Consider the following 20,949-nt stretch of genomic DNA (forward strand, 5'->3'; position numbering starts at 1 on the left):
AGTAATTGCAGCTAGAAGGCACTGCCAGGCACAGCCAGCGACCTCTTCTCACTCCTGGGCTGACAGTTTTCCCTGTCTGCTCATAGTCTACACAATCCTTCCTCTGTCTGATTCCGGCATTCCCCTTCTCTGTCCCTGACACTAGAATACAATCCTGATTGTGTCTTTTGAATGTCCCTAAAATAGTTTTCCTGGCGGACCCTGCAAGTCCCAACCCCCTCATCCACAGCCCAGCCCAGAATGACGTTCTGCTCGCTCTGCTCGGGCACCTCCCTGTCTGCGGCAGCACTGATTGGCTCATCCATGCTGTCTGTCAGCCCGGGGTCCAATCAGGGCAAGGCCCCCCCACTTCCTGTCAGGGTCATGTGAGAACCCTTCTTCTTCCTCTTTCCCGCTGACACGTGCACTAATACTATGTTACGTGCCGTTATAGTGGACTCATCCGAAACAGACCTGAAAAGGTTCATAACTCGGAGTCTGGTTGAGCGCAGTCCTCACCTCTGACCACCAGGACCTCGCCCGCTCTAGACTGCAGTGTCTAATGTCAGGGTCAATGAGCAGGAATTACATTTCTCGGCCACCAGTAATAATTTGATGCCTCACAATGGACGGTCAATGATACATCTCAGTCTCATTTTTCATCTTCTGCTTTATTACATTGATAAATGTCACTATGATCGCTGAGAAGGAGGAGGAATCTGGCTATAATGGGGGTGTATTCAGACTGGGCACCTGGGGCAGCGGATCCGGCCCTGAGTGTCTTCACCGCTGTCACCTCCCAGGGTTATCTGCAACTAGAGAAGGAAAAGCCGCGAGAAGAGAGAATTACTGAGGCTGATCGGCGATGTGTCCTCCGCTGTGAGGGACGGAGATGCATCCGGCCGCCTCACATCACTTATTACACTTTGATTCACCATAAGCTACAATTTATGAAGCAGCATTTCTGTTTTCCTGGACAATCACTGTCCACTTCACATTTTCCAGGTGGCAGATCGGATGGGCAATCGGTCCGGCGTGGTGGTGGGCATGTTCCGGGCTTCTCTGGAGAAAAAATGGTCATTGAGTTAGATTTCCAGATGTAACTATAGAAACATTAGACACAAAGTATCGACACTACATATCCTGAGAGACTGGAAGAGCGGCATCAATGACAGAGATATCCAGATAATGGCAGAATAGTGAGTGCAGCTCTGGAGTATAATACAGGATGTAAATCAGGATCAGTACAGGATAAGTAATGTAATGTACACAGTGACTGCACCAGCAGAATCGTGAGTGCAGCTCTGGAGTATAATACAGGATGTAACTCAGGATTAGTACAGGATAAGTAATGTATGTACACAGTGACTGCACCAGCAGACTCGTGAGTGCAGCTCTGGAGTATAATACAGGATGTAACTCAGGATCAGTACAGGATAAGTAATGTATGTACAGAGTGACTGCACCAGCAGAATAGTAAATGCAGCTCTGGAGTATAATACAGGATGAAACTCAGAATCAGTACAGGATAAGTAATGTATGTTCACAGTGACTGCACCAGCAGAATCGTGAGTGCAGCTCTGGAGTATAATACAGGATGTAACTCAGGATCGGTACAGGATAAGTAATATAATGTATGTACACAGTGACTGCACCAGCAGAATAGTGAGTGCAGCTCTGGAGTATAATACAGGATGTAACTCAGGATCAGTACAGGATAAGTAATGTAATGTAATGTATGTACACAGTGACTGCACCAGCAGAATAGTGAGTGCAGCTCTGGAGTATAATACAGAATGAAACTCAGGATTAGTACAGGATAAGTAATGTAATGTACTGTATATACACAGTGACTGCACCAGCAGAATAGTGAGTGCAGCTCTGGAGTATAATACAGGATGTAACTCAAAATCAGTACAGGATAAGTAATGTAATCTATGTACACAGTGACTGCACCAGCAGAATAGTGAGTAGAGCTCTGGAGTATAATACAGAATGAAACTCAGGATTAGTACAGGATAAGTAATGTAATGTACTGTATGTACACAGTGACTGCACCAGCAGAATAGTGAGTGCAGCTCTGGAGTATAATACAGGATGTAACTCAGGATCAGTACAGGATAAGTAATGTAATGTATGTACACAGTGACTGCACCAGCAGAATAGTGAGTGCAGCTCTGGAGTATAATACAGGATGTAACTCAGGATCAGTACAGGATAAGTAATGTAATGTATGTACACAGTGACTGCACTAGCAGAATAGTGAGTGCAGCTATGGAGTATAATACAGGATGTAACTCAAAATCAGTACAGGATAAGTAATGTAATGTATGTACACAGTGACTGCACCAGCAGAATAGTGAGTGCAGCTCTGGGGTATAATACAGGATGTTACTCAGGATCAGTACAGGATAAGTAATGTATGTACACAGTGACTGCACCAGCAGAATAGTGAGTGCAGCTCTGGGGTATAATACAGGATGTAACTCAGGATCAGTACAGGATAAGTAATGTAATGTATGTACACAGTGACTGCACCAGCAGAATAGTGAGTGCAGCTCTGGAGTATAATACAGGATGTAACTCAGGATCAGTACAGGATAAGTAATGTAATGTATGTACACAGTGACTGCACCAGCAGAATAGTGAGTGCAGTTTTGGAGTATAATACAGGATGTACCTCAGGATCAGTACAGGATAAGTAATGTATGTACACCGTGACTGCACCAGCAGAATAGTGAGTGCAGCTCTGGAGTATAATACAGGATGTACCTCAGGATCAGTACAGGATAAGTAATGTAATGTATGTACACAGTGTCTGCACCATCAGAATAGTGAGTGCAGCTCTGGAGTATAATACAGGATGTAACTCAGGATCAGTACAGGATAAGTAATGTAATGTATGTACACAGTGACTACCAGCAGAATAGTGAGTGCAGCTCTGGGGTATAATACAGGATGTAACTCAGGATCAGTACAGGTTAAGTAATGTACTGTATGTACCCAGTGACTGCACCAGCAGAATAGTGAGTGCAGCTCTGGAGTATAATACAAGATGTAACTCAGGATCAGTACAGGATAAGTAATGTAATGTATGTACACAGTGACTGCACCAGCAGAATAGTGAGTGCAGCTCTGGAGTATATTACAGGATGTAACTGAGGATCAGTACAGGATAAGTAATGTATGTACACAGTGACTGCACCAGCAGAATCATGAGTGCAGCTCTGGGGTATAATACAGGATGTAACTCAGGATCAGTACAGGATAAGTAATGTAATGTATGTACACAGTGACTGCACCAGCAGAATAGTGTGTGCAGCTCTGGAGTATAATACAGGATGTAACTCAGGATCAGTACAGGATAAGTAATGTAATGTATGTACACAGTGACTGCACCAGCAGAATAGTGAGTGCAGCTCTGGAGTATATTACAGGATGTAACTCAGGATCAGTACAGGATAAGTAATGTAATGTATGTACACAGTGACTACCAGCAGAATAGTGAGTGCAGCTCTGGGGTATAATACAGGATGTAACTCAGGATCAGTACAGGATAATTAATGTAATGTGTGTACCCAGTGACTGCACCAGCAGAATAGTGAGTGCAGCTCTGGGGTATAATACAAGATGTAACTCAGGATCAGTACAGGTACTGTATAATATCTATGTACCTAATGGAAATGTATGTAATGGCAGTAGAAACATTCCTTCTAGAGGAGCACACAGAACCTTGTGGAGCTCTCATATGATGACACATGAAGTGCTCACAGGTCCACACTTTGGAACATTAATGTGCTCCTTGCGTTAGTCCTCAGTCATGTGATGCAGATACAGTCCTGATAATTGCCGGGCTGCCTGCCACCAGTGAAGCTGAATTTACCTCTGAGATGTGTTTGTGGTAAAGCAGATTTTGGCAGATCAGGTGGAGCTGGTCATGTAACCATACAGCTGTCAGATTCCTTCACCAGGTGCCAAATCCTGTCTAATAATGAGCTCCATCTACTTGTTGAGTTTGGTTTCTAATGAACTTACCCTCGATGGGATCTACGCATCGTCTGGTGCCCTGAACCCTGCAGCACTTTTGTTTTTCAGGACAGTCATCGTCCGATTCGCACTGATCAGGAGAAATGTTAGGAGGACACTTTGCTAATGGATCTAGGGGACATTGTCCAGGTTTCTCTGTAAATAAAGAAGTTGATGTGTCACACACGTATCAGGTAGTTACATGTGGCCTCTTATAAACCAGATTCAAAAAGTGACAAATATCAGTAATAAACACTTTGGTCGAATGATCCCGTCTGTGACCGGCTTTGTTCTTGGTGGAAAGATTGTCCTTGTGTTGACAGAACTGTCTCATTCAGAAGGATCAGAGGCATAACCAGGGGCGTTGCTGGGGTCTGAGAACATCCGGGGCTCAAGCCCACAGAGTGGAAATTAGCATAATAAGAATTAACATACAAGCCAACGTACTTAAAGGGTTTCTGTCATGAGAAATAGCGCTCTGTAGCGATGTGCTGATGTCAGCGGTACATAACAGTGCGCTTTATAACGCCCTGCCCGCCGCCGCTCTCTTCAAATAAACACTTTCAAAATCTGCTAATGAGCCGGTAGGTGCTATGGGGGCGTTGCTTCAGCACCTAGAGGCTCGGTCTACTCACCCTTTGGCACGCCCAGGTCCAGTTAATTGACTGGCGAGTTCTGCTCTTCATTCAGTAAATCCCGTTCCTGCGCCGTCCAGGAGTGCGTCCTGATCTCTGCACCTGCGCCGAATACTAAACGGGATGGCGCCTGCTAAGTGAGTGAAGCCGGCGCAGGCGCAGTGAGTGAAGCCAGCAGCAGGAGCGCGGCCTTCACTCACTGTGCCTGCAACAAATACTAAACGGGATGGCGCCTAGGTGCTGAAGCAACAACCTCATAGCACCTAGAGGCTCATTAGCATATTTTAAAAGTCTTTATAAAGGGAGTTATAAAGCGCACTGTTATGTACCGCTGACATCAGCCCATCGCTACAGAACGCTATTTCCCATGACAGAAACCCTTTAATAACAGGTTTTATTTCTATGGAGGTTCCGGAGATGGCTGTGTACAGCAATCGGCTGTCTCTGGCACTCCGATAGAAAAGAATAGAGGAATTGTGCACATTTCTGACCAGCCACTCCGTCCATTTCAGGTGGGCTTCACAGGATACAGAGCCTCCATTATCGTGATCTGAGGAGGGGGGGTTAGAGAACCCATAGGACCCTCACCGATCCAATAGTGGATAGGGGACTACTTTCTTTAACTGGAAATTGGAATAATCCTTTAATGCTGAAATAAAATTTGTAAAAAATAACAATAATGTAAAGGTGCATTTTGTGTCCCTCGCCAACTCTGCATACAATTATCGGGAAGGAACAGTTCCGTCCTGATAACTGTCTGCTGCTTGTTAGTGGAGGGGAAGAACTACATTTACACTTACAGGCTGGTGTCATGGAAGATGTGTGCACACCTTGTACTTGTTCCGCTGATCCGCTACTTGAGGGCTGCGCGGTCATGAGTTCAGTCACTTCAGTGCGCAATCCTGTCCTGCGGCGCGTAATCCCGGGTCTCGCAGGATCAAGCACCGCAGGATGGGATTGAGCAACAAACTGACGGAACTCATGCCCGTGCAGCCCGCAAGAAGCGGATCAGTGGAACAAGTACAAGGGGGTGGGGAGATGATCTGTGGGATTGCCCAGGTCAAATCAATATTAAAGGGCCCTGGAATAGCCAAAAATGCTACCAGTATAACATATCATTCGGGGCACTGGACAAAACATCCGGATGCTTTGACCTAACGACGCCCCTGGGCATAACAGTAACACCAGTAGATGTTCCATAGCTTTGTCCGTGTGGACTCTTGATAATCACTGAACCCTAACCGTGCAATGATGGTGTTGGTCAGATATAATTCTTCTGACTTCCTCTTTACTTGGATTGTATCTACTATAGGTTGAACCTAGAGATGAGCAAATCGAAGCTGACGAAGTCGAATTTGTTCAGAGTTTCAGGAAAAATTTGATTCGTGGACGAATGCGAATTTCCTCGTACTTCATGGCAACGAAACACAATTTTTCCTAACAATGGCAGCTAAAATGGTGGCTACACGTGTGAGGACATGGGGCAAGGAACTCTGGGAAGGAGGGATGACTAGAGTTGAGCGGACACCTGGATGTTCGGGTTCGAGAAGTTCGGCCGAACATCCCGAAAATGTTCAGGTTCGGGATCTGAACCCGATCCGAACTTCATCCCGAACCCGAACCCCATTGAAGTCAATGGGGACCCGAACTTTTCGGCACTAAAAAGGCTGTAAAACAGCCCAGGAAAGGGCTAGAGGGCTGCAAAAGGCAGCAACATGTAGGTAAATCCCCTGCAAACAAATGTGGAAAGGGAAATGAATAAAAATAAAAATAAAATAAATAAAAAATTAACCAAAATCAATTGGAGAGAGGTCCCATAGCAGAGAATCTGGCTTCACGTCACCCACCACTGGAACAGTCCATTCTCAGATGTTTAGGCCCCGGAACCCAGGCAGAGGAGAGAGGTCCCGTAACAGACAATCTGGCTTCATGTCAGCAGAGAATCAGTCTTCACGTCACCCACCACTGTAATAGTCCATTTTCATAAATTTAGGCCCAGCACCCAGGCAGAGGAGAGAGGTCCCGTACGTCACCCACCACTGTAATAGTCCATTTTCATAAATTTAGGCCCAGCACCCAGGCAGAGGAGAGAGGTCCCGTAACAGACAATCTGGCTTCATGTCAGCAGAGAATCAGTCTACATATCATAGCAGAGAATCAGACTTCACGTCAGCCACCAATGCAACAGTCCATTGTCAGATATTTAGGCCCAGCACCCAGGCAGAGGAGAGAGGTCCCGTAACAGAGACTCTGGCTTCATGTCAGCAGAGAATCAGTCTTCATGTCATAGCAGAGAATCAGGCTTCACGTCACCCACCACTGTAACAGTCCAGTTTCATAAATTTAGGCCCAGCACCCAGGCAGAGGAGAGAGGTCCCGTAACAGAGAATCTGGCTTCATGTCGGCAGAGAATCAGTCTGCATGTCCTAGCAGAGAATCAGGCTTCACGTCAGCCACCACAGCAACAGTCCATTGTCAGATATTTAGGCCCAGCACCCAGGCAGAGGAGAGAGGTCCCGTAACAGACAATCTGGCTTCATGTCAGCAGAGAATCAGTCTTCATCTCATAGCAGAGAATCAGGCTTCACGTCAGCCACCAATGCAACAGTCCATTGTCAGATATTTAGGCCCAGCACCCAGGCAGAGGAGAGAGGTCCCGTAACAGAGGATCTGGCTTCGTGTCAGCAGAGAATCAGTCTTCATGTCATAGCAGAGAATCAGGCTTCACGTCACCCACCACTGTAACAGTCCATTTTCATAAATTTAGGCCCAGCACCCAGGCAGAGGAGAGAGGTCCCGTAACAGAGAATCTGGCTTCATTATCAGCAGAGAATTAGTCTGCATGTCATAGCAGAGAATCAGGCTTCACGTCAGCCACCACTGCAACAGTCCATTGTCAGATATTTAGGCCCAGCACCCAGGCAGAGGAGAGAGGTCCCGTAACAGAGGATCTGGCTTCATGTCAGCAGAGAATCAGTCTGCATGTCATAGCAGAAAATCAGGCTTCACGTCAGCCACCACTGCAACAGTCCATTGTCAGATATTTAGGCCCAGCACCCAGGCAGAGGAGAGAGGTCCCGTAACAGAGGATCTGGCTTCATGTCAGCAGAGAATTAGTCTGCATGTCATAGCAGAGAATCAGGCTTCACGTCAGCTACCAGTGCAACAGTCCATTGGCATATATTTAGGCCCAGCACCCAGGCAGAGGAGAGAACCCTTTTAGGGATAGATTTCAAATAGCTCTGATACAGCAGAAACCACTAAATTAGGAAATTGCTAAATTGGGAATTGTATTTCAACCCAGAACAAAAACTGTGCTTTGACGGACACTAAATAACTTGACCAGCCACACCAGTAACGACAGATTTAGCTGGATATAAACTTGAGGCCTAGTATTTAGGCGCTGGGTGACAGGTATACGTTTACTGACAGAATTAGACTAGGATATGGCCAAAAAATAACCACACTATCGATGGTTAAATGCACCTGGTGTGACAGCTTGACCAACCACACTACTGAGGGTTAAATGCACTTGGTGACAGGCGCAGCTTGCCCCTGATGTAGTATATGGCCAAAAAATAAACAGACTATTGCTGGTTAAATGCACTTGGTGTGACAGCTTCACCCTGATGTAGGCTTTAGCCAAAAAACAACCACACCATTGAGGGTTAAATGCACTTGTTCGCAGCTTGTGCTGGCACACCACAAGACACAAAATGGCCGCCGATCACCCCAGAAAAAAGTGACTGACAAACGGTCTGGGCAGCCTAAAAACAGTGAGCAATTGAGGATCAGCAGCTCAATGATCCACAGCTGCAGATCGATCAATAATCAAGTCCTTTGGAGGAGTTAATCTGCCTAATTTCACCCTACTGTCGCAGCCGCATGTCTATGGTAAAAATATGCTTTACTGGTCAGACACTCATGGTAAATGTCTCTGGTAAATCTAACTCCAGGAGATCAGCATGATGGCCTATTAATGGTTAAATGGTGGAATGGACATGTGTAGACACATCAGAGTGAGGATATATGTAAATGTCTATAGACCCCCCCTATCCTTCCTGGTGGACATCTGTCAAAGGGGATTTCTATTAATTTAAGTTTGTTGAGTGAGACGTTGGAGGAAACCAATGGAATCTTGACCAAATCGAGAAAAAGCTTTTATCCTATACTTAACTGTAATGTACAATAGACATAAAGGACATAGAGGAAGAGGATGAGCCTTAAAGAGATGGAGACAATGACATGAGAGGAATCATGATGAAGATATTATGAGATTTTAAAAGTTTGACTCAGAGCTGGGGGTTGTGTAAAACCAGGCTTACCTTATACATGTCCTGCAGCTTCAGAGTTGCTCTGAACCCACACCTTCCCACATAGATGGTGTCACATCCATCGTTCTCATGACTGACCACTACTGCCAATCAATGACTTCGGTGGTCATGTGTGAATAAATGACACATGACCACTGAGGTCAGTGATTGAAAGCAGAAATCATTTGAACGATGGATGTGATGTCATTGCTGCAGGACCAGATGAGGGGCAGGTTATATAAAAGGTAAAGGGTTTTTCCTTTCATTTACAGCCCCCTGCATTGGACCAAATTTTAAAAAATCTTTGAAAACCTCTTTAAGGCTCATTCACATATGCACCCCAGTTCCCCTTTCCCAGAGAAAAAACAAGCCCTTATTCAAAAAGGGATGAAACAACTGATTCTATACTTTCCTATGGGGTCTATTTGTCTCTGGTGGCATCAGCTTTGCCACGGACCTCTTTCTTTATATGCAATGTTACTCAATCCAACTATGAACATTAGACAAGAGTCCAGCTTGGCCATCAGTTGTATCCAGCACAGGAGAACTAGCCAGACACAGATGAAATATTTAAACCAACCCATAGATACACCTTAGAAGGTTCTCTATCTGTGACTCACTAACATTCTAATTAGGATTACCTGGTAGTCGTGGTGGTTTGCAATGGTTGTCTGCTATGGCTCCTGCACAGCACAAAATTAGAAGAATGAGAGAGACGGTAACCGGTGCCATATCTGCTGAGCACTGGAAGTATGAGCCATCCTGGTGAAGGACTCACTCTTTTATAGAGATGTAGAAGTAGGGAGTGTAACGAACCAGGGGGTGTAAATCCACTTTTTTCCACTGACTCGCTACTCTCTGGAGGGGCGTGACTAAGCAACACCTGGTATTCACTAGAGCCTCTGGTAGTGAGGATAGACTTAAGCCAATTGTATTTGCCAGGAGCGACTCCTAGAGTGACACCAAGTCAGTGGCAGCTGGTTCGGCAGACCAGAAGATACCAGTGATGGTACCAGCAGAGTCAGACAGTGATTCAGATACAGATTCAGATAGAGATTCCCCTCTGGGGAAGCCAGGGACCCTCTCACGAAGGCAGAACGGAAGCAGTGAGGCACTGCCAAACAGAGCATTAGACAAAACACAACAGTAGCAGTTAAAGGGGTATTCCCATCTCAGACAATGGGGGCATATCACTAGGATATGCCCCCATTGTCTGATAGTTGCGGGTCCCACCGATAGGATCCGCACCGACAATGAGAACGGAGCTGGGAAAGCTGTGGCTGGAGAACCCCGGGGTCCATCCACCACAAAGCGCTACTCCCATTAAAGTGAATGGGAGCGCACCGCGCACGCATGGCCCCTGCTCCTATTCATTTCTATAGGGCAGACGGAAATAGCCGAGCCCCCATTTCGTCAGCCCTATAGAAATGAATGGAGGGCGGCTGCGCATGCGCAGTGCACCCTCCACTCATTTTCCCGCTCCGCTCTCATTGTAGGTGCGGGTCCCAGTGGTGAGACCCACACCTATCAGACAATGGGGGCATATCCTAGCGATATGTCCCCATTATCTGAGATGGGAGAGCCCCTTTAAACACTGCCAGGCTGCAGTTACGCACTGCTAGGCGATACAAAGAACAGACAGGGATACAGATTATACAGGCACAGAACAGACCAGGGCATCCCATTATACAGGACAGGTACAGATCAGAACAGGCAAGAACCTGACAGCACAACATCACAGAACAGCTGCCTGCGAACAGACGAGGCAAAAACAGAATACATAATACAACAATGAAAAACCAGGCAAAACCATACAAACGGGCAGACGGTAAGACCCCCTGGGTCAGCAGCAAGGGGCTACACCAAACACGGAACTAGAAACACTGACCTCAAGCCCCACAGCTCACAGGTAGACATAGCTGATTAACGAGGCACCGGAGAAGCCGCACCCAGGCACAGATCAGGGGAAGTTAACCCCATCAGAGCAGGAGAACAGAACCACACAGGCCGCAGTGCAGGACGTTGCCCCTGGCAACCAGCATATACAGAGACACCGCAGCCAGTATGCCAGGGCAAAACCAACCCGTGTGACAACAGAAACAAAGAAGCAGACAGGAGGATAGCAAACATTCACAGGCAGTTCACAAGAGACACCGCAGCCAGCCCCTATCAACCAGCCTGCACAGGAGGCAACCTGCAGCCAGTAGACTAGGGCGCCGGCAGCCAGCGTACACAGAGACCACAGTCACAGTGAACCGCACTGTGACAGGGAGGAGAAGCTACAGGGCAGACGTACTCTTCCATCGGCCACGATTTCACAATTTAAAGTACCCTATCATATGAAGATACCACTACAATTAGGACTGACTGATAATTATTGTCAGAAACCTCATTGTATCTTTGGTGGTGGAAGTGTAACGCCCCGCAAGTGGGCATTACCACTCTTTTTGCCCGATCAGTGTCTCTTGGTTAATCTAATGTCATCCTGTGTATTTATTCCAGATCCTGCAATATGTGTATAAATTCCAATGCAACTGTTATGTTAATGTAATGTGCCTGGTTCACCAGCAGATGGCAGCAAATATGGCAGAGCTAGTTCACCCAAGATGGAACCTTTTTGTCCATTCTTGCCCTCTTTAGGGAGGGAGGAGTTTAGTTAGTGAAGGTGAGTCTAACCTTCCCCTCCTTGGGGAGAGGTTGTGTGCAAAGTTCAGGAGAACCCCCTCCAAGGGGAAGGCTGTGTTCCAGCCAGCAGAGCACTGTCTGCTCTGCTGGGTCCTGAGCCCTAAGCTGAAGTGCCTCCAGAGAAAGATAAAGGTAGAGATACAGAGACAAAGATAGAGATTCAGACTACAGAGATCTAAAGCACAGATAGAGGGATTGCAGCTTACAGAGAAAGGAAAAGTCCCTGTTTAATCCAGTTAAGTACAGCAGAGCTAAGAGAGTACAGATGTAGCAGAGCTGAGAGTGTTGCTTGCCAGAATTAACTCTGCTGGAAACCAAGATAAAGCTTTAAGATTGTTTTCTGATGCAAGTTTATTCAAGTAAAGCTGTTAACTACTTCAATACAAGTCTGGACTCAACTTATTCTGCAAATCCACCACCTATTCACCCTATTTGCTCTGCTTCGTCCTGTGACGCCTGGGGTTCCAGGATATCCAGGTAGGAGCACCGTGACAAGTGCTACACCACTAAGGGACATTAGGCCCCCTTACACCACTCTGGCATTCCTCCTGGGTACCCACTATCACCATCTACTTAGGGGGACTCCCCGTCGCTCGTTGCTGAAATGAAACTTTGTCACAACAAAAACTTTCACATAAAGGGACCTCTAGCCATAGTACGGGTGTTGCAGAAGAAAATTTATTTTATATCTACAAGATTATGTATATGAGATATGAATGGAGCAGATGACAGGACATTGCATTTAGTTCCTGAGTACATTTTCATTTGGAAACGGGAATTTTCTTATGGGAAATATTTATTTGTAGTAACTGATGCACAAAGAGTTCACACCAGATACTGAAAGTAAAGGTTCACATACTTTTACCACTTACAGACGTGTGATATTGGAAGTAGGGATGAGCGAATTGACTTTGGAGGCTTCATCCGAAGTCAATTAGCGTAAAACTTTGTTGTAATACTGGGAGCTCCGTACAGTATTAGAATGTATTGGCTCAGTCTCGCGAGGCTTCGTGTAATAACTGACACAGAAATATAATAATTAATCTGGCTGTTAATTATGTGGGTGACCTATAGCGATTTTTTTGTGGGTTTAATGCACCATCTTTGTACCCCAGACAAAAAAATATAATAGTTAATCTGTCTGTTAGTTTCGGTGGGTGACATATACCCATTTTTTTGTGTGAGGTACACCTGCATTGCATCTGTGACAGGGAAATTAATAAAGTTAATCCATCTGTTAGTTTGGTGGGTGACCTCAAAGGATGAGGAAAGCATCAAATAAGGGACATGGCCCTGGTCGTGGTGCTGCTGGTGGAGCTCCTGTTGCAGGGAGAGGACGTGGTCGATCTGTGCCAGCTACACGCACAAGTGAAACACCTTCCTCAGGTGCACGGAGGCGACAGAACGTTCAGCGTTATTTTGTGGGCCCGAATACCGGTGTACAAATGGTGAGGCCAGAACAAGTATAGGCGCTTAACGTACTTAGGGAAAGGTTAGGGAAAGGTTAGGTTAGGCAGGGATGTTCAGGGCACTCTTAGCGTTCGGCCACTGTTAGCGCATTGCACACACCACCGCTGATCAGCTTGGGATTATTTTGGCCTTTTTTTTATTTAGTAATTATTTTTTTGTTACGTTTAGGGATAAGTACGCAAACACCCATGCCCCCACACACACGCACACTAAATAAAAATTTCCACACACACACGCACACACTCCCCTATGGCCCGCCAGATGTTCTCGGCCGAGGAGACATATGCCCAGCTTGCCCCCGACTCTTAGAGCCCCAGTGAGGACGAGGATGACCCTACCTTTTGTCATCCGCATCCTCCTCATCATCTAGCAAGGATGATGAGCCCCCAAGGCGGCGGAAACGCCGCCAGGCGGAGCAAGGGGACCGCCATGCCAGGGACCCACACTAGTATGAGCAGCTCTGGAGCTCGTACTAGTTTTCCGGCCCACCGGATAAGTCCACCGGAGCCCCCTATCGGTTAACTTGCATGGTGTACCCCAGAGGATTTTGAGCCTGTGATTCCTGATTTTGTTGGCCAACCAGGAATCCAGATTCCCACAGTGGGCTTCACTGAATATGACTATTTTAGTCTTTTTTTCAGTGACCACTTTGTGAATCTGATGGTGGAGCAAACAAACTTGTACGCCCAACAGTTCATTGCTCAACGCCCGGGCTCCTTTTTTGGCTAGGGCAGTATGGCCATGACACGCTCCCGTTTTGAGGCCATTCGGAAATGCCTGTATTATGCAGATAATGCAGCATGTCCCCCCCAAGATGATCCTGCCTATGACCGCCTGTACAAAATCAGGCCGATCATCTATCACTTTGGGGCCAAATTTTTGGAGGCCTATGTACCTGGAAGGGAGGTCGCGGTTGATGAGTCTCTCATTGCTTTCAAGGGGAGACTCATTTTCCGCCAGTATGTTCCCTCTAAGTGGGCGAGGTATGGTGTGAAGCTGTACAAACTTTGTGAGCGTACCTCAGGGTACACTTACAAGTTTTGTGTGTACGAGGGGCGAGATTCCCGTATTGAACCCCCAGAATAACCCCCACATACCGAAAATGAATAAAAGGTTAAGGAACAAAAAGAAACCAATGTGGATAAACAGAACTGTAAAGAAAGCAATAAATGACAAAAAGAAAGCATATAAAACACTAAAACAGGAGCGTAGCACGGAAGCACTGAAAAACTATAAGGGAAAAAATAGAACATGTAAAAAACAAATAAAAGCGGCCAAACTAGAGACCGAGAGATTAATTGCCAAAGAGAGTAAAACTAACCCTAAAATGTTCTTCAATTATATAAATGTTAAAAAGTATAAATCTGAAAGTGTCGGCCCTTTAAAGAGTAATGAGGGGGGAGTCGCAGAGAGCGACGAGGAGAAAGCAAAGCTGTTAAATATTTTTTTCTCCAATGTATTCACTGAGGAAAATAAACTGTCAGATGAAATGCTGAATGTTGAAATAAATTCCCCATTAAAAGTGTTCTGTCCGACCCAGGAAGAAGTACAACAGCGACTTAAAAAGATTAAAATAGACAAATCGCCAGGACCGGATGGCATACACCCCTGTATCCTAAGGGAATTAAGTAATGTCATAGCCAGACCCTTATTTCTGATATTTGCAGATTCTATACTGACAGGGAATGTTCCACAGGATTGGCGCATGGCAAATGTGGTGCCAATATTCAAAAAAGGTCCAAAAACAGAGCCTGGAAACTATAGGCCGGTAAGTTTAACATCTGCTGGGGGTAAACTGTTTGAAGGTTTTCTGAGGGATGCTATGTTAGAGCTTCTTAACGGAAATAAGCAAATAACGCCATATCAGCATGGCTTCGTGAGGGATCGGTCATGTCAAACTAATTTAATCAGTTTCTATGAGGAGGTAAGTTCTAGACTTGACAGCGGCGAATCAATGGATGTCGTGTATCTGGACTTCTCCAAAGCATTTGACACTGTACCACATAAAAGGTTAGTATATAAAATGAGAATGCTCGGACTGGGAGAAAATGTCTGTATGTGGGTAAGTAACTGGCTCAGTGATAGAAAACAGAGGGTGGTTATTAACGGTACACACTCAGATTGGGTCACTGTCACTAGTGGAGTACCTCAGGGGTCAGTATTGGGCCCTATTCTATTCAATATATTTATTAATGATCTTGTAGAAGGCTTGCATAGTAAAATATAAATTTTTGCAGATGACACTAAACTGTGTAAAGTAATTAACACTGAAGAGAACATTATACTACTAAAGAGGGATCTGGATAGATTGGAGGATTGGGCAGATAAGTGGCAGATGAGGTTTAACACTGACAAATGTAAGGTTATGCACATGGGAAGGAATAATGCAAGTCACCCGTACATACTAAATGGTAAAACACTCAGTAACACTGACATGGAAAAGGATCTAGGAATTTTAATAAACAGCAAATTAAGCAGTAAAAACCAGTGTCAGGCAGCTGCTGCCAAGGCCAATAAGATCATGGGTTGCATCAAAAGGGGCATAGATGCCCGTGATGAGAACATAGTCCTACTACTTTACAAATCATTAGTCGAACCACACATGGAGTACTGTGTATAGTTCTGGGCTCCAGTGAACAAGGCAGACATAGCAGAGCTGGAGAGGGTCCAGAGGAGGGCAACTAAAGTAATAACTGGAATGGGGCAACTACAGTACCCTGAAAGATTATCAAAATTAGGGTTATTCACGTTAGAAAAAAGACGACTGAGGGGAGATCTAATTACTATGTATAAATATATCATGGGTTAGTACAGAGATCTATCCCATCATCTATTTATCCCCAGGACTGTGACGAGGGGACATCCTCTGCGTCTGGAGGAAAGAAGGTTTGTACACAAACATAGAAGAGGATTCTTTATGGTAAGAGCAGTGAGACTATGGAACTCTCTGCCTGAGGAGGTGGTGATGGTGAGTACAATAAAGGAATTCAAGAGGGGCCTGGATGTATTTCTGGAGTGTAATAATATTACAGGATATAGCTACTAGAGATGGGTCGTTGATCCAGGGAGATATTCTGATTGCCTGATTGGAGTCGGGAAGGAATTTTTTATTCCCCTAAAGTGGGGAAAATTGGCTTCTACCTCACAGTTTTTTTTTGCCTTCCTCTGGATCAACTTGCAGGATAACAGGCCGAACTGGATGGACAAATGTCTTTTTTCGGCCTTATGTACTATGTTACTATGTTACTCTGGGTGTTTGCGGGAAACTTGTGTGGGACTTATGCACCCACTGCTAGATAAGGGTTACCACCTGTACATGTATAACTTTTATACTAGTATACCCTTGTTCCAGTCCCTCACCGCCAGATCCACGTCCACTTGTGGGACCGTGCGGAAAAGTCTACGTGGCCTCCCTACCCCCCCCCCCTCTAAGTGCCTATCCCCAGGGGTGAGACCCATGCACTTACCAGTGGAAACCTGTTGCTGGTCAGATATAAGGACAAGAGGGATGTCCTTGTACTGTCCACAATTCACGTTAACGGCATCATCCCTGTCCCTGTGCGAGGTACCGCGGCAATGGTCCTCAAGCCTGATTGTATCGTTGACTACAATCGATATATTGGAGGAGTTGATCTCTCTTATCAAGTCCTCAAGCCATATAACGCCATGCGCAAAACCCGGGCATGGTACAAAAAAGTTGCGGTCTACTTGGTACAGGTTGCCTCATACAACTCTTTTGTGCTGTCCCGGAGCACTGGCAACACAGGGAAATTCCTCCAGTTCTATGAGGCAGTCCTCAAGGCCCTGATCTTTTCTGACCGGGAAAGAGCAGGCCGGAGCACCTTGGGAACTGGAGGCGCCCGGATCGTCCCTGGCCAACTCTTTCCAGGTGTGGTCCCCCATACTGGAAAGAAAAGACGGACCCAACAAAAATTGCAGAGTGTGTCACACGAGGGGGATACGGAAGGACACCACCACTCAGTGTGACACGTGCCTCTGCATTATTGGTTGCTTAAGGGAGTACCACACTTCCACTGAGTACTAAATTTATAATCCCCTTCCCCAATTTTAATTCCATTTAGCCACTGACAATCGAAAAAAAAAAACTATGGTTCTCAGACTTGAAACACTAAAACAAAATATTTTTAGGTATATTAGGTATATTAGGTATTGCCGTGTCCGTAAGAATGTGCTCTATAAAAATACCCCATGACTTGAACACGGTGAAAAAAAAAAAGGTATTTTTTTGTCACCTTACATCACAAAAAGTGTAATAGCAAGCGATCAAAAAGTCATATGCACCCAAAATAGTGCCAATTAAACCGTCCTCTCATCCCGCAAAAAATGACCCCCTACCTAAGATAATCGGCTAAAAACAAAAAAAAAATGACTCTTAGACTATGTAGATACTAAAATGTTTTTTTTTTAAAGGATGATCTAATGTAAAACCTAAATACATTTAAAAAAGTAGACATATTAAGTATCGCCGCGTCCGTAAGACTCTGCTCTATAGAAATAACCCATGACTAGGGATGAGCGAACCCGAACTGTATAGAACATTTTCGTAATAGTCCGGGTTCGGGTTCGGTGTTCGTCGCTTTCTTGGCGCTTTTTGAAAGCCTGCAAAGTAGCCAATCAACAAGCGTCATAATACTTGCCCCAAGAGGCCGTCACAGCCATGCCCACTATTGGCATGGCTGTGATTGGCCAGTGCAGCATGTGACCCAGCCTCTATTTAAGCTTTAGTCACGTAGCGCCGCACGTCACTCTGCTCTGATCAGTGTAGGGAGAGGTTGCAGCTGCGACGTTAGGGCGAGATTAAGCAGTGATTAACTCCTCCAAAAGACTTAATTAAGTGATCGATCTACAGCTGTGGATCATTGAACTGCTGCTATTCAATTGCTCACTGTTTTTAGGCTGCCCAGAGCGTTTTTCAGTCACTTTTTTCTGCGGTGATCGGCGGCCATTTTGTGTCTTGTGGTGCGCCAGCACGAGCTGCCACCAAGTACATTTAACCATCAATAGTGTGGTTATTTTTTGGCTATATCCTACATCAGGGGCTTGGCTGTGCTTGCTATTTTTATTGAGGGGTGAAATACAATTGCCAAAATAGCAGTACCCTAAATCTGGTGTTTCAGCTGTGGCCAGCCAATTGTAATACTGTCTGCTGTCTGGCAAAGGATACATTTTTGTTCAGGGTTGAAATACAATTCCCAACTTAGCAATTTCCTAAATTAGTGGTTTCTGCTGTATCAGGGCTACTTTAAATCTATTCATTAAAAGGGTATATAAGATTCAAGGTGCAGATAGGGTCTGTAACGGTCCGTTTCAGCAGACAAGGGGTTAAAATCTGTTTAGGCGATATGCCCCTTTCTGAGAGACAGGCACAGCTACTGCAGAACACCAAACTCCCGAACTGGATACAAAATAGCACTCCAAACTGGAACCTCACGAATAGCTGCTAGCAGACGAACAGGAAAAGCATCCAATCGGCTTACACTCCTGGCAATCAGTCTCTAACAGCATACAGGGAATCCCCCCAATAACGAGACAAGGCTCTGTCTTGAGGGTCAAACAGTGGTCTGAAGTGCTGGCACACCCAGCCTGATTTTTATTACAGTTTTGCAAATACAGAACAGATACAACACATCCCCACAATGCATCATGGTTTCCTCCTCTCTGTCCCAGAGACAACCGAAGGCAATCCAATTATCTCTCAGGAGAAAGGGAGATCACCAATACACATGTGGAGACAACAGGACAGACATAACCATTTAAACACACAATGGCATACCCCCACAGCAAACACAGACATTTAACATATCCCCAGATAGCTCAAGTCTGAGTGCATATAATTAGGTGAATGGCACTCAGAATACACAAATACAATAATATTAGCTATCTGGGTGCCCTCACATAACATACAATTTAACCGAACGCATAATAACATAAAATACAATTCTACAGACAGATTTAAGCTGTGTCGGCCGGTCTGTCTTCTCCTTTAAAGTTACTATGGGCCATAATCCTGAGGCAAGAGGCCTTCAAACAGCCCCCTCCAAAACACCGTGGCGAGGTTGGTTTCACCACAGGGTCATTCTCAATAACTTCACACACAGGCTACTGTGCAATTCCAAGTCTAATTCTGTGTGTAAACGTATACCTGTCACCCAGCTCCTAAATACTAGGCCTCAAATTTATATTCAGCTAAATCTGTCGTTACTGCTGTGCCTTTATTAGTGTAATATGGTACCTAAATAGATAGCCAGATAGTGTTAGGTGTCTGTAAAAGAAGGCCTGAATTTGAATTCAATACATTGGGCCAAATAATATTTTTCTTATTGTGGTGAACGGTAACAATGAGGAAAACATCTAATTAGGGGACTCGGACATGGTCGTGGTGGTGTTAGTGGACCCTCTGGTGCTGGGAGAGGACGTGGCCGTTCTGCCACAGCCACACGTCATAGTGTACCAACTACCTCAGGTCCCAGTAGCCGCCATAATTTACAGCAAAATTTGGTGGGGCCCAATGCCGTTCTAAAGATGGTAAGGCCTGAGCAGGTACAGGCATTAGTAAATTGGGTGGCCGACAGTGGATCCAGCTCATTCACATTATCTCCCACCCAGTCTTCCGCAGAAAGCGCACAGATGGCGCCTGAAAACCAAGCCCATCAGTCTGTCACATCACCCCCATGCATACCAGGGAAACTGTTTGAGTCTCAAGTTATGCAGCAGTCTCTTATGCTGTTTTAAGACTCCGCTGGCAGGGTTTCCCAAGGGCATCCACCTAGCCCTTCCCCAGCGGTGGAAGACATAGAATGCACTGACGCACAACCACTTATGTTTCCTGATGATGAGGACATGGGAATACCACCTCAGCACGTCTCTGATGATGATGAAACACAGGTGCCAACTGCTGCGTCTTTCTGCAGTGTGCAGACTGAACAGGAGGTCAGGGATCAAGACTGGGTGGAAGACGATGCAGGGGACGATGAGGTCCTAGACCCCACATGGAATGAAGGTCATGCCACTGATTTTCACAGTTCGGAGGAAGAGGCAGTGGTGAGACCGAGCCAACAGCGTAGCAAAAGAGGGAGCAGTGGGCAAAAGCAGAACAACCGCCACCAAGAAACTCCGCCTGCTACTGACCGCCGCCATCTGGGACCAAGCACCCCAAAGGCAGCTTCGGGGGGGGGGGGGGGGGGCGGAGCTAGCCGTGGAAGGGAATGGCCGCCTGAGCTGAGAGCTCCTCACAGCAGCACCACCGTTTACAGCTATTTAACGGGTTTCCACCCTGCTCTACGATGGGGAAATCTAGCAGGGACAAGTCTAAAGAGACGCAGATGACACCTAAGCAAGCCAGAGGACAATCCGACTTGGACAAATTCCTAAGGAAGAAGTTATCTTCGCCGGCAGTTAGATCCAAGATGGCGCTGGACGCTGCAGCCGCCGCTACATGCACTGAGGATTCAGACGATGAGGGCTCCTGCGCAATGTCTGAGGGACGCAGTGAGCGTGGCTCGACACACATTACCAAGGCTTTTCTTAAAGAGTCTCTGGCACACGCCTTTGAACCAGTCCTGAAAGAATTGTCCGCAATCAAAACGGAGTTTAAACAGACAGGACACAGAGTGGCAGCCCTGGAAGATTCCCAGCTCGCCATAGCTAACCATAGCCGAGCGATGCAGTCAACGGTGGAAGAGATCCAGGAGCACTTTGACACCACTTACCTGTACCTGGAAGACCAGGAAAACCGAAGCCGCAGAAAGAATATTCGCATTAGAGGTGTTCCTGAAAGCGTGCAAAGAGAGGACATCTTAGACACGGTCAGTCACCTTTTT

The 20,949-nt window shown here is 45.9% G+C and overlaps 1 long non-coding RNA gene across 2 annotated transcripts; it reads right to left on the reverse strand.

Annotated features, from left to right (window-relative positions):
- Window positions 1–631: 631 nt before the first annotated feature.
- LOC122924148 lies at window positions 632–11,161 on the reverse strand. Of its 2 annotated transcripts, none has more exons than XR_006387377.1 (3): window positions 10,842–11,161; window positions 3,863–4,161; window positions 632–1,041 (listed from the first exon to the last, which is right to left on the reverse strand). It is a non-coding gene; the product is annotated as an uncharacterized LOC122924148 (long non-coding RNA). The 2 variants fall into 2 exon arrangements; XR_006387378.1 differs by lacking the exon at window positions 10,842–11,161 and adding an exon at window positions 8,966–9,774.
- Window positions 11,162–20,949: the final 9,788 nt, after the last annotated feature.

Source organism: Bufo gargarizans, unplaced genomic scaffold, assembly GCF_014858855.1.
Source record: "Bufo gargarizans isolate SCDJY-AF-19 unplaced genomic scaffold, ASM1485885v1 original_scaffold_849_pilon, whole genome shotgun sequence".
Lineage (NCBI taxonomy): Eukaryota > Metazoa > Chordata > Amphibia > Anura > Bufonidae > Bufo > Bufo gargarizans.